This window comes from Ranitomeya imitator, chromosome 3 (genome assembly GCF_032444005.1).
Source record: "Ranitomeya imitator isolate aRanImi1 chromosome 3, aRanImi1.pri, whole genome shotgun sequence".
In the NCBI taxonomy this organism is placed as follows: Eukaryota; Metazoa; Chordata; class Amphibia; order Anura; family Dendrobatidae; genus Ranitomeya; species Ranitomeya imitator.
This window is the reverse complement of record NC_091284.1, coordinates 85,707,114-85,721,432: the sequence shown is the minus strand read 5'-3', so window position 1 is coordinate 85,721,432 and position 14,319 is coordinate 85,707,114. Positions and strand designations below refer to the sequence as shown.

At 44.0% G+C, this 14,319-nt stretch overlaps 1 protein-coding gene across 1 annotated transcript in view; it reads left to right on the top strand.

The window, feature by feature from the left end:
* The window catches only part of VEGFD (vascular endothelial growth factor D), a 109,937-nt gene that overhangs the window by 40,684 nt on the left and 54,934 nt on the right, over positions 1–14,319 (top strand). The window lies entirely within an intron of this gene.

The window sequence follows — 14,319 nt, the reverse complement described above, 5'->3', positions numbered from 1 at the left end:
ATTTTCATTAATTCTTCTTTTAATTTGCACCTTTTTAAATGTCTGTTTTATCTGCTTTCACCTGGTTCTTCTTATGTTCACCATTGTGGGCAGAATTGAGGGTTTCTAGATGTTTTGGTTGATTCATCAATCAAGACTTTTCAAAAAGTTGCAAAATTTGACCCAAATGTATTCCTGTTCTGTACGCCATTCTGAAGACCCTTGGAGTACAAAATAGCAACAAATACCACAAAGACAGAAAAGAAAAGTAACTTAAAAAAAATGCAAATGATGGATCTGGGCCACAGCATGTAGACAATGTGTAATTGTATAGACCAATGCTTCATGTCTGACATAATACCCATAGAATGTGTGCTGGGAATGTATGGAGGCATCTGAGGTCACTTCCTTTCGTGCAGATTATTTAGTCTACATTATATTTGGTAAAAAGTTACATGAAAAGGAAATGTTAATGATCTGACCTGAAACGTGTGTAGACTGATAAGTGGTGTTCAGTGATGGCTGACACATAAAAATGGCATCTTCTAACATGTGCACTCATCCCACCATTCCGACCATGTCTTTGAGAACCACTAATTGTCTGTCAAGGACTTGAGAACCGCAATGTGTTTGACATGTCCGGCCATGGGAACGATTCTAACCGCAGATTTTAAGGAAGTGATCTGTTATAAATAGAAGTTTTCTATTCTGCATGAGCTACTAAAGTCAATGTTATGCTAATGTGGAATATTTTAGTGCTTCATACCAATTACCTGATTGTGTTAGGCAATTTAAAGAGGTTATCCGGAACCTAACATGCATTTTTTAACTATCTATCTTTACACCCTAACTATTATTATTATTATTATTTATTGTTATAGCGCCATTTATTCCATGGCGCTTTACATGTGAGGAGGGGTATACATAATAAAAGCAAGTACAATAATCTTAAACAATACAAGTCATAACTGGTACAGGAGGAGAGAGGACCCTGCCCGCGAGGGCTCACAATCTACAAGGGATGGGTGAGAATACAGTAGGCGAGGGTAGAGCTGGTCATGCAGCGGTTTGGTCAATCGGTGATTACTGCAGGTTATAGGCTTGTCGGAAGAGGTGGGTCTTCAGGCTCTTTTTGAAGGTTCAACTACTACTGTAATTTGCTTTATTACACAATACCCAACACTTCTCCCTATCTATCTAATCCATACATGTGTTATTTTTACTGTAGTTCTTGTAACGTTTCGATTGAGTGGAGTCATAGGTGGCTGGAGCTTCACTCACTCCCAGCAGCCTCCATTGCCCCTCCTGGAACAGCACATTATAGGGGGCAGGGCTGCAGTTACTCACTAGTTTCTTGCATTGCTGCCCCCTCTGAAGATGTCCTGGATCCCTGGTGTTGGATGCTGTGGGCGATGTAAGTGCACCACCAGTACTCTGCTTCTATCTTCTTAGCTTCTGTGAGAAAAGACATCGTCAGGGGGCAGAGATAGAAGCAGTGAGTGACACCAGTGTCGCCCCACAGATTCTAGCAGAGCCCTCAAGTGAATCGTCATCAGGCGTCAGCACTGGTGTCACTCAAGGCATCTATCTCCATTGCTGTAGCTTTTGTGAAAATAGATGCAGTCAGGGAACAGAGATTGAAGCAGGTGGCCGGCGCTGCACTCACATCTCCCACAGCATCCATCACCCAGGATCCAGGACTTCTTCCGGGGGGGTGGTGATGCAAGAAACTAGTGACGTGATGTCCTTTTCCAGGAGGGGCAAGTGGACGCCGTGGGGAGTCTGTGCAGCTCTGGCCTCCTGTGAGGTGACATTTGAGACTCCTCTCAAACAAAACATCACCGGTAATACAGTAAAAATAAAAACACATGTAGGAATTAGCTAGAAAAAGAAAAGTGTAAGGTATTGTATAATGAAGCATATTACAAAAGTGGTTCTGGTGTAAGGATAGATAATTAGAAAATACATTTTCGGTGCCGGACCACCACTTTAAGGCTATATTAACGCAACCCTTGCTTCGGTCTGGGAACTGTTCATGTACAAGAAGTTGCAGTAGGAATTAGTCTTGCCCATGTGGTTAAACTTTTTTAAGGCTTGTTTTAATGCAAAGATGTTCTGCAGTTTTATACGATGCAAAAACATGCAAGAGGTTGTGCACAGACCCAGCCAAGTTCACAATTTGCGGACATGACTGGTCCAAGAATCACAATGTGAACTGGCCTAAGCATGAAGGACTAGAGTGGACAGAGGTTAGCTATTAAACATAAACAAGCAGAATTAGGAGTATCATCTCCTTGTAGATCGTCTGAAGACTTCACATTTACCTATTCATAAATTTACCTTTATCTCAAAAGATTGTGCTCTATGTTGTGGATTTGTTTTTTAAACTTTTGACCAATGTCCTGCAAATCTTTTCATTAAATTTCTAATTATAATTCTTAATATATTAGGCACACCTAAGTACTCCCTAGGGTTCAAGAAAGTGAAGTAGTCTCGATAAATTCCCCCCAGATTCTGCATTACAAAGTATTTTACTGCCACATTTAATTAGTTCCAAATTCATAAATAGTAAATATGTTAACCTTAATTAGTAAAAGTACATGTTGCAAAGAATTACTACAGGTAGAAGCTGACATTCTATTCTACAACGGGCCGCTTTGTCATATAACACCCGATGTTTTGTGGACTTCACCGCTGTTTATGTCTCCTGTGGTGTCTGAGATGTACTGGCTGAAGGCTTTATCAGTTTCTGACCTTGCAGATGTTCAGTGGATGTTTTAGTATAAGATGCTGAGAGCTGAACCATTAATTATCTAAAACAAAAGTAACAACTCATTAATCTATAAATTAATTATACTTTGTATTCTGGACAAGAATGTCCAAGTTGTCAAAAATGTCCAAGACAAGTTGTCCATTTAGACTAAATAAGGTCTTCAAATCGAAGAACATTTCATGAAGACACAGCTTGTACATAGTTTGATCTTTTCTGTGGTTACATACGAAGGCAAAACCTGGACGACAAAGAAACAAGACAGAAGAAGAATCAACGCCTTCAAAATATGGATCTGGAGAAGGATGTTATCAATAACATGGGTGGCAAGAAGAACAAACAAATCAATTTTCGAACAAATCAAGCCAGACATGTCACTCTAAGGCCAGTCTCACACGTCCAGATAATTCCGGTACTGGAAAAATCGGTACCGGAATTATCCGTGACCGTGTGCTCCCGTGGTACATCAGTGTGGCACACGTGTGCCGCCTGTGTGACGACTGGGTACCACACGGAGCGTGCAGGAGACAGCGCTAGAGATAAGCGCTGTCCTCTGCATCTGGTGCTGAACCTTCTTATAGGGGTGGAGCCGCTTATTACAGTAATGAATATGCGGCTCCACCCCTATGGGAGGTGGAGCCGCATATTCATGACTGTAATCGGCGGCCCGACGTGACAGCTCATACAGGAGAAGGTGCGGCGAGGACAGGACGCTGCGAGGGAGCTGGGTGAGTATTTTAGTAACAGCGGGGGGCGCACAGGTGGTGGGAGGGGGGTGGCAACAGGGATCTTTATTTTAACCCCTTCCCGACCTTTGACGCATACGCTGCGTCATGAAAGTCGGTGCCATTCCGACCCATGACGCAGCATATGCGTCATGGAATGATCGCGTCCCTGCAGATCGGGTGAAAGGGTTAACTCCCATTTCACCCGATCTGCAGGGACAGGGGGAGTGGTAGTTTAGCCCAGGGGGGGTGGCTTCACCCCCTCGTGGCTACGATCGCTCTGATTGGCTGTTGAAAGTGAAACTGCCAATCAGAGCGATTTGTAATATTTCACCTAAAAAAATGGTGAAATATTACAATCCAGCCATGGCCGATGCTGCAATATCATCGGCCATGGCTGGACACACTAATGTGCACCCACCCCACTCCTCCGATCGCCCCCCCAGCCCCCCGATCTGTGGTCCGCTCTCCTCGGTCCTGTGCTCCGCTCCCCCGTCCTCCTGCCCGCTCCCCCCGTGCTCCAATCACACCCCCCGTGCTCTAATCAAACCCCCCCGCACTCCGATCACCCCCCCCCGCACAGCGATCACCCCCCCCACACAGCGATCCCCCCCCGTGCTCCGATCCGCCTGCCCGCACAGCGTTCCCCCAGTCCGTGCTCCAATCCACCCCCCCCCCGTGTTCCGATCCACCCCCCCCGTGCTCCGACGCCCCCCCCGTGGTCCCCCCCCACCCCATCATACTTACCGATCCAGCCGGGGTCCCGTCCGTCTTCTGCCTGGGCGCCGTCATCTTCCAAAATGGCGGGCGCATGTGCAGTGCGCCCGCCGAATCTGCCGGCCGGCAGATTCGTTCCAGAGTGAATTTTGATCACTGAGATATAATCTATCTCAGTGATCAAAATAAAAAAAAAAGTAAATGACACCCCCCCCTTTGTCACCCCCATAGGTAGGGACAATAAATTTTTTTTTTTTTTTCCCACTAAGGTTGGGGTAAGAACTAGGGTTAGGGTTAGGGGTAGGGTTAGGGGTAGGGTTAGGGGTAGGGTTAGGGTTAGGGGTAGGGTTAGGGTTAGGGGTAGGGTTAGGGGTAGGGTTAGGGTTAGGGGTAGGGGTAGGGTTAGGGGTAGGGTTAGGGTTTCGGTATGTGCACACGTATTCTGGTCCTCTGCGGATTTTTCCGCTGCGGATTTGATAAATCCGCAGTGCTAAACCGCTGCGGATTTATGGCGGATTTACCATGTTTTTTCTGCGCATTTCAATGCGGTTTTACAACTGCGATTTTCTATTTGAGCAGTTGTAAAACCGCTGCGGAATCCGCAGAAAGAAGCGACATGCTGCGGAATGTAAACCGCTGCGTTTCCGTGCAGTTTTTCCGCAGCATGGGCACAGCGATTTTTGTTTCCCGTAGGTTTGCATTGAACTGTAAACTCATGGGAAAATGCTGCGGATCCGCAGCGTTTTCCGCAGCGTGTGCACATACCTTTAGAATTAGGCTATGTGCACACGGTGCGGATTTGGCTGCGGATTGGCCGCTGCGGATTCGCCACTGCGGATTCGCAGCAGTGTTCCATCAGGTTTACAGTACCATGTAAACATATGGAAAACCAAATCCGCTGTGCCCATGTTGCGGAAAATACCGCGCGGAAACGCTGCGTTGTATTTCCCGCAGCATGTCAATTCTTTGTGCGGATTCCGCAGCGTTTTACACCTGTTCCTCAATAGGAATCCGCAGGTGAAATCCGGACAAAAAACACTGGAAATCCGCGGTAAATCCGCAGGTAAAACGCAGTGCCTTTTACCCGCGGATTTTTCAAAAATGGTGCGGAAATATCTCACACGAATCCACAACGGGGGCACATAGCCTTAGGGCTAGGGTTGGGTTGGAATTAGGGTTGTGGTTAGGGTTAGGGGTGAGTTGGGGTTACGGGTGTGTTGGGGTTAGGGTTGTGATTAGGTTTATGGCTACAGTTGGGATAAGGGTTAGGGGTGTGTTGGAGTTAGAATTGAGGGGTTTCCACTGTTTAGGCACATCAGGGGTCTCCAAACGCAACATGGCGCCACCATTGATTCCAGCCAATCTTGTATTCAAAAAGTCAAATGGTGCTCCCTCACTTCCGAGCCCCGACGTGTGCCCAAACAGTGGTTCACCCCCACATATGGGGTACCAGCATACTCAGGACAAACTGCGCAACAATTACTGGGGTCCAATTTCTACTGTTACCCTTGAGAAAATAAAAAATTGCTTGCTAAAACATCATTTTTGAGGAAAGAAAAATGATTTTTTATTTTCACGGCTCTGCGTTGTAAACGTCTGTGAAGCACTTGGGGGTTCAAAGTGCTCACCACATATCTAGATAAGTTCCTTGGGGGGTCTAGTTTCCAAAATGGGGTCACTTGTGTGGGGTTTCTACTGTTTAGGCACACCAGGGGCTCTGCAAACGCAACGTGACGCCCGCAGACCATTCCATCAAAGTCTGCATTTCAAAAGTCACTACTTCCCTTCTGAGCCCCGACGTGTGCCCAAACAGTGGTTTACCCTCACACATGGGGTATCAGCTTACTCAGGAGAAACTGGACAACAACTTTTGGGGTCCAATTTCTCCTGTAACCCTTAGGAAAATAAAAAATTCTGGGCTAAAAAATTATTTTTGAGGAAAGAAAACGTATTTATTATTTTCACGGCTCTGCATTATAAACTTCTGTAAAGCACTTGGGGGTTGAAAGTGCTCACCACATATCTAGATAAGTTCCTTTCGGGGTCTAGTTTCCAAAATGGGGTCACTTGTGGGGGGTTTCTACTGTTTAGCAACATCAGGGGCTCTGCAAACGCAACGTGACGCCCGAAGAGCATTCCATCAAAGTCTGCATTTCATAACGTCACTTCTTCACTTCCGAGCCCCAACATGTGCCTAAACAGTGGTTTACCCCCACATATTGGGTATCAGCGTACTCAGGAGAAACTGGACAACAACTTTTGGGGTCAAATTTCTCCTGTTACCCTTGGGAAAATAAAAAATTGCGGGCTAAAAAATCATTTTTGAGAAAAGATTTTTTTTTTTTTTCATGACTCTGCGTTATAAACTTCTGTGAAGCACTTGAGGGTTAAAAGTGCTCACCACACATCTAGATTAGTTCCTTTGGGGGTCTAGTTTCCAAAATGGGGTCATTTGTGGGGGATCTCTAATGTTTAGGCACACAGGGGCTCTCCAAACGCGACATGGTGTCCGCTAATGATTGGAGCTAATTTTCCATTTAAAAAGCCAAATGGCGTGCCTTCCCTTCTGAGCCCTACCGTGCGCCCAAACAGTGGTTTACCCCCACATATGGGGTGTCAGCATACTCAGGACAAACTGGACAACAACATTTGTGGTCCAATTTCTCCTATTACCATTGGCAAAATAGGAAATTCCAGGCTAAAAAATCATTTTTGAGAAAAGAAAAATTATTTTTTATTTTCATGGCCCTGCATTATAAACTTCTGTGAAGCACTTTGGGGTTTAAAGTGCTCAGTATGCATCTAGATAAGTTCCTTGGGGGGTCTAGTTTCCAAAATGGGGTCACTTGTGGGGGAGCTCCATTGCATAGGCACACAGGGGCTCTCCAAATGCGACATGGTGTCCGCTAACAAATGGAGCTAATTCTCCATTCAAAAAGTCAAAAGGCGCGCCTTCCCTTCCGAGCCCTGCCGTGTGCCCAAACAGTGGTTTACCCCCACATATGAGGTATCGGCGTACTCGGGAGAAATTGCTCAACAAATTTTAGGATCCATTTTATCCTATTGCCCATGTGAAAATGAAAAAATTGAGGCGAAAAGAAATTTTTTGTGAAAAAAAAAGCACTTTTTCATTTTTACGGAACAATTTGTGAAGCACCTGAGGGTTTAAAGTGCGCACTAGGCATCTAGATAAGTTCCTTGGGGGGTCCAGTTTCCAAAATGGGGTCACTTGTGGGGGAGCTCCAATGTTTAAGCACACAGGGTCTCTCCAAACGCGACATGGTGTCCGCTAACGATGGAGATAATTTTTCATTCAAAAAGTCAAATGGCGCTCCTTCCCTTCCGAGCCTTACCATGTGCCCAAACAGTGGTTTACCCCCACATGTGAGGTATCGGTGTGCTCAGGAGAAATTGCCAAACAAATTTTAGGATCCATTTTATCCTGTTGTCCATGTGAAAATGAAAAAATTGAGGCTAAAAGAATTTTTTTTGTGAAAAAATAGTACTTTTTCATTTTTACGGATCAATTTGTGAAGCAGCTGGGGGTTTAAAGCGCTCACTATGCATCTAGATAAGTTCCTTGGGGCGTCTAGTTTCCAAAATGGGGTCACTTGTGGGGGAGCTCCAATTTTTAGGCACACGGGGGCTCTCCAAACTTGACATGGTGTCCGCTAAAGAGTGCAGCCAATTTTTCATTCAAAAAGTCAAATGGCGCTCCTTCCCTTCCAAGCCCTGCCGTGTGCCCAAACAGTGGTTTACCCCCACATATGAGGTATCAGCGTACTCAGGACAAATTGGACAACAACTTTCGTGGTTCAGTTTCTCCTTTTACCATTGGGAAAATACAAAAATTGTTGCTGAAAAATCATTTTTGTGACTAAAAAGTTAAATGTTCATTTTTTCCTTCCATGTTGCTTCTGCTGCTGTGAAGCACCTGAAGGGTTAATAAACTTCTTGAATGTGGTTTTGAGCACCTTGAGGGGTGCATTTTTTAGAATGGTGTCACTTTTGGGTATTTTCAGCCATATAGACCTCTCAAACTGACTTCAAATGTGAGGTGGTCCCTAAAAAAAATGGTTTTGTAAATTTCGTTGTAAAAATGAGAAATCGCTGGTCAAATTTTAACCCTTATAACTTCCTAGCAAAAAAAAATTTTGTTTCCAAAATTGTGCTGATGTAAAGTAAACATGTGGGAAATGTTATTTATTAACTATTTTGTGTCACATACCTCTCTGGTTTAACAGAATAAAAATTCAAAATGTGAAAATTGCGAAATTTTCAAAATTTTCGCCAAATTTCCGTTTTTATCACAAATAAACACAGAATTTATTGACCTAAATTTACCACTAACATGAAGCCCAATATGTCACGAAAAAACAATCTCAGAACCGCTAGGATCCATTGAAGCGTTCCTGAGTTATTACCTCATAAAGGGACACTGGTCAGAATTGCAAAAAACGGCAAGGTCTTTAAGGTCAAAATAGGCTGGGTCATGAAGGGGTTAAACACGAGGACAAAAAAAAAAAGGATTTTTCATATCTTCTTTCCAACTAACGCTGCTGGAGAGAAGATATGAATGGCCGCTTCAGCACCACGTGGGGGGTCAGCGCTTACAGTAGCGCTGTCTCCTCACTGCACACGGACTGCACACAGAAAGCGTCTGTGTGCGGTACGTGTTTTACACGGACCCATTGACTTTAATGGGTCCGTGTAATCCGTGCGCTCCCACGAACACTGACATGTCTCCGTGTTTTGCACAAAGACACACGGTCCGTGAAAACACGCTGACATGTGCAGTGACACATTGCTTTCAATGTGTCTACGTGAGTCAGTGTCTCTGGTACGTGAGGAAACTGTCACCTCACGTACCGGAGACACTGACGTGTGAAACCGGCCTAAGAAAGGATCGCCAAGCTACGAATTCCCTACTTTAGACACATCATATGAAGAGAACAATCACTGAAGGACATCATCGTTGGAATAGAAGGAACAAGATGAAGAGGAAGACCAACAACACAAAGGTTTGATGCTATCAAGATGACAACGGAGAAGACCCTGGGGAACCTATCTATGATTGCACAAGATCATTCATTCATCCAGTCTCCATGGCTGAAGATCAACCTGAAGGCCATTACCTAAAATAAATACTTTGTATTATACAGTATGTTGCATTTCATATATATTTATATAGTGCAGCATATAATACAAATTATATTCCATTTATATTTTAATCTAATGATACAGTATAGATGGTTCTAGCATTATATATAGGTTACATTTACAATTATATATTGGAGATGAATGGATTGATTTGCTGGACTCCGATGCAGCGCTCAGGTCAATGGTGCCTGCCCGGCATTTGATTTGTCCGGGCTGGTGCTGGTGTCATCTTCTCTGTCTGACCTTTGTTTTATCGTTTTTTTTCCACAATAAATGTTGATCTTCTACAGTGGCGCAATAAGTTAAAGGAGTTGTATTTTTTTTGTTTTACAAAAGGATCAGATGAGTGTAAGCAAATAAAAGAAGTACCTCACTGATCTCCCTGTCGCTCCTGTTCCGATGCTGCCATACTCCCTGCTGCTGTGATGATATCCTGAATTGTGACCTGTGAAAGCTGCAGCCAATCACTAGCTCCAGCAAGTCCCCATTACACTGATCATTGACTGCAGCATTATGTAGAGACAGGCAAGGGACTGGGTTGTGTTAGAACAGGATGAATGGAATAACAGGGAGGTAAGAATTCCTATTTAATTTTTATCTACTCCACCTTTTTACCCACTTTTACTCACCAGACAACTTTAGCATTAAAGGGGTATTCCCATCTCCAAGATCCTATCCCAATATGGAGTAGGTGTAATAATAACAATATTAGAAATCTAGTCTAGTTCTTTTGATTAGCTATATCGCTTACTCCATGTGCAGGACATTGCAGTAGCTTACTTATCCATGGGTGCAACTACTCATATAGTGACAGCTAGTTAGCTGTTAGTGGTTGTAACCATGGATACCTAAGCTACTGTGATGCCCTGCACATGGGGTAAGTGACAAAGCGAATCAGAAGAACTAGACTACATTTTTAAGGGGAAATTACAATATTATAATATTGTCATTATTACAAGTACCAGAAAGTGTAAGCAAATAATCCAACAAATTTTAAGGGGATTTTCTTTTATCGGAAATAATGAGATAACAATTGAATATCCTAAAAAATTTTAATAGTTGAGATCCAGTAACATTCATAATGCTGCAACCACAACACTAATGGTTGTCAGGCCTTAGGCTATAAGTCTGCAGTCACTCTGTGTGACTGCAGACTTGTGAATCCTCACATCACGCACATTGCATGCTGTGAGGGTTCTCCGGTATCGGTGCCGGAAGTTGGCGGTCATGTTTTGGGAATTTTGTGATTTGCATATTTCCTGTCATTCACACTAGACATGTCCAGGCTCCCTCAATATAGTTGCATTGAGCAAGGCCGTTCACGTCTAGTCGGTTTGTGACCGCATGTATGAAAATTACATGTTTGCTATTACGCACCCATCACTTCCGGCACCGGAGAATTCTCACAGCGTGAAGTGTGCACGATGCGAGGATTCACAATTCTGCAGTCCCATAGAGTGACTGAAGACTTGTACCTTAAGGCCGGACAACCCCTTTAAGTGCTGTGCTTCCTTCTAGACTTTGTTCTGCAAAGGAACAACTGTTGTGCTATGGTTCACTATACAGTGGATTACTGTGAGCCATCCACTCTTAAAGGGATTTCTGACCATAGGTGGGACCCAATTTGATAATTATGTGATGTCACATTTTAGCAATAATCCATAACTTCTTAGCATGGGAATATCCCCTTAATTCACAATTTCAGTCGAGCTATGTCTGTATAATAGTAGACGAAAAATAGAATTGTCATCGTGAGAGTGAAAACTGCACTTGCCTCAATATTTCATCAATCAGTATTAATATAGAGATTAATGAGACGTTGACATGAGATGGTGACCTGTGTAATATGTAATGTAATGGCATGGAACGATGATCCTGAAGCTAGAAGAATGATCAGAGCCTGGCTCCAGTGAAGCTTATCATACCACACGCCATAAAACTGTAGCCTCTATCAGCGGGGAGGCTCATTACGCTTCTCCTTCATTTTTTTTGTTGATGTTGGCTCTTTCAAATTTTCCAGTCATTTATTTTGCATCTGTTTTATTTGCTTTAACTTTAAATGGCCTCTTTAGCTGGAACGACTTCCATGTTTGAAGAATAAAACCAGTGAAAAACAGAGCAGTCCTTCTAAATGTTTCCTTGTCGCGGAGCAGTCGTTGTCTGTTTTTAGCGCATTGGTAACGATCAGGTCTTTTACGGTCACGTTGCCTTGTAGCTTATGATCTCTCACAGTGCACTTTGGGACATACTTAACATTTTTTGCTCCCAAGTGAAAGCCTCCATACAGGGCCGGTTTCAGACAAAGTGGGGTCCTGGGCAAAAGTTTAAATTGGGACCCCAAATGCTGACATATCGCACCATTACACAGAAACATTTTTGCTGCATTTACAACCGCTAAGTTCAGGCTACTAAACAAGCGTGATCGACAATATTGAAGTCATTCGATGCTTGTTTCCCGGCCTCTTTAGGGTAGGTGCACAGGTTCAGTAATTGGCAGCTCTTTAGACGCAGCACATGTCCACTGCCGGCTATTGAACGACGGTGAATACATTCCACGGGTGAAATTTATCTTGCGGAGTCAAATAAAGAAAAATTGACATGCTGAGGTCTGGAAAGACGCGCCACATGTCCATCTCCGCGGGTGAGCTGCGGGCGTCTTTGCATGCATAGTGGGTATGGGATTTCTTAAAATCCAAACCACTAAGCTGTGACATCTGTCTGCTGCACAAGTACACAACGTCCAACCCCGCATCGTTTACTGACCGTGTGCACCTACCCTTACTCTGGCTGAGGAGAATGAGGCTATGTGCCCACGCTGTGCTTTTTTTAGCGTTTTTTATGCATTTTTCCGCTGCAGAAATGCTTAAAAAACGCTTACATAGAGCATCCCATTATTTTTAGGCATTTCGCAATGTTGTGCCCATGCTGCATTTTTTTCCGCAGCGAAAAAGCATTGCGGAAAAAAACGCAGCATGTTCATTAATTTTGCGGTAAATCAACGATTTTGCATTTGGACGCATGAAAAACTGCATGTAAACGGTGGAAAAAACACAACAAATACGAAATAAAACCGCCAAAAAAAAGGAGAAAAAAGCTAGAAAAACGCAAGCGGATTTCCTGGCAAGGGAGTCTGGTTTTGATGAGGAAAATTCTGCATACATTCTGCAACGTGGGCACATAGCCTCATTGGTACAGATAGTCCGAGATACAGTATAATGCAGGTCCCATGTAGTACACATAGTAAAATGCACTCCTCATGGTCCTTCATAAAGTATAATGCAGCCCCCTCAGAGTATATTGCAGCCCCCTCATAGTGTATACTGCAGCCCCCTCATAGAGTATATTGCAGCCCCCCTCAGAGTATACTGCAGCGCCCTCAGATTATAATGCAGCCCCCCCACACAGTATAATGCAGCCCCCTCATAGTATAGTGCAGCCCCCCACACAGTATAATGCAGCCCTCACACACACACACAGTATAATGCAGCCCCCCAGAGTATAAAGCAGCTCCTCAGAGTATAATGCAGCCCCACCACAAGCACACACAGTATAGTGCAGCCCCCCCACACAGTAAAATGTAGCCCCCCCACACAGTATAGTGCAGTCCCCCACACACACAGTATAGCGTGTACCCCACACACAGTGCAGCCCCCACACACAGTACAATTCAGCCCCCCACATACACGGTATAGTGCAGCCCCCACACACAGTATAGTGCAGTTTTGGTGGTTGCAATGCAGCAGACAGTCCCAGATTTGGGTCTATGCCCTGCAGCCTCAGGCATCTGCTGAATGTCCCTCACTGCCATTGCGTCTCTGACATCTCCTCCTGCCAGGGGAGCAAAAATGGTAAATGGGCGTGGATTGGGGTGTGACCAAAATTTGCTGCAGCGCTCTACGCACACCACATGATTTGTCCCTATTTTTGCTCTTCAAAAGTTGGGAGGTATGCCTTTAAAAATAACCAGTCAGCTCTTCCGAAAAATATGAGAAAATATTCAGAAAAATTCCCAGGCTAGAGTTCATATGAGTTTATGCCAGCAGGGGGTGCAGTACCGCAAATCAATGAAGCTACATTCCCCTGCATTCCATTCATTCACCAGTTTTTACAACCAGGAGCAACAGCTGCATTAGCATGCTCCTGGTTGTAAATTTATTTAGTCCCTTCAGATGGATTTACAGCGTGGGACATGACTGATCACCGGAAAGGTATGGGATATTGTTTTTTGTGTTTGTTTTTTTTAACAAAACGAGGGTCTGCAGGTGGAGTAAGCATACAATAAAGATTTTAAAACATCATGTATATTTATTTCATTAAAATACTTAAAGGGAACCTGTCACCTGAATTTGGCGGGACAGGTTTGTGGTCATATGGGCGGGGTTTTCGGGTGTTTGATTCACCCTTTCCTTACCCGCTGGCTGTATGCTGGCCGCAATATTGGGTTGAAGTTCATGCTGCGTCCTCCGTAGTACACGCCTGCGCAAGGCAATTGCACCAAATTCAGGTGACAGGTTCCCTTTAATTCTTAATGTGTGTGTGTATTATTAACCCTTTACTACTATTGGATTAATAATAGATAGGTGTCTTATTGACATCTCTCCATTATTACCAAGCTTAATGTCACCTTACATTAGCAAGGTGACATTAACCCTTTACTACCCCATATCCCACCAGTGCCAGAATAGGGGTGGCTGGGGACAGATGTTTTTAGCTGGGGGGGTCAATAACCATGGTCCCTCTCTAGGCTATTAATATCTGCCCTCAGTCACTGGCTTTCCCACTCTGGCGCAGAAAATTGTGCGGGAGCCCACGCCAGTTTTTTCCGTGATTTAACCCTTTATTTTAACACCTAGAGCCACCAAATTTTGCACACAGACACTACTAACATTAGTAGTGAGAAATATGTAAAAAAAAATAAGGGATATGAAATGGTTTACTGTATGTAAACCATGTCTCATATCCTGTCGG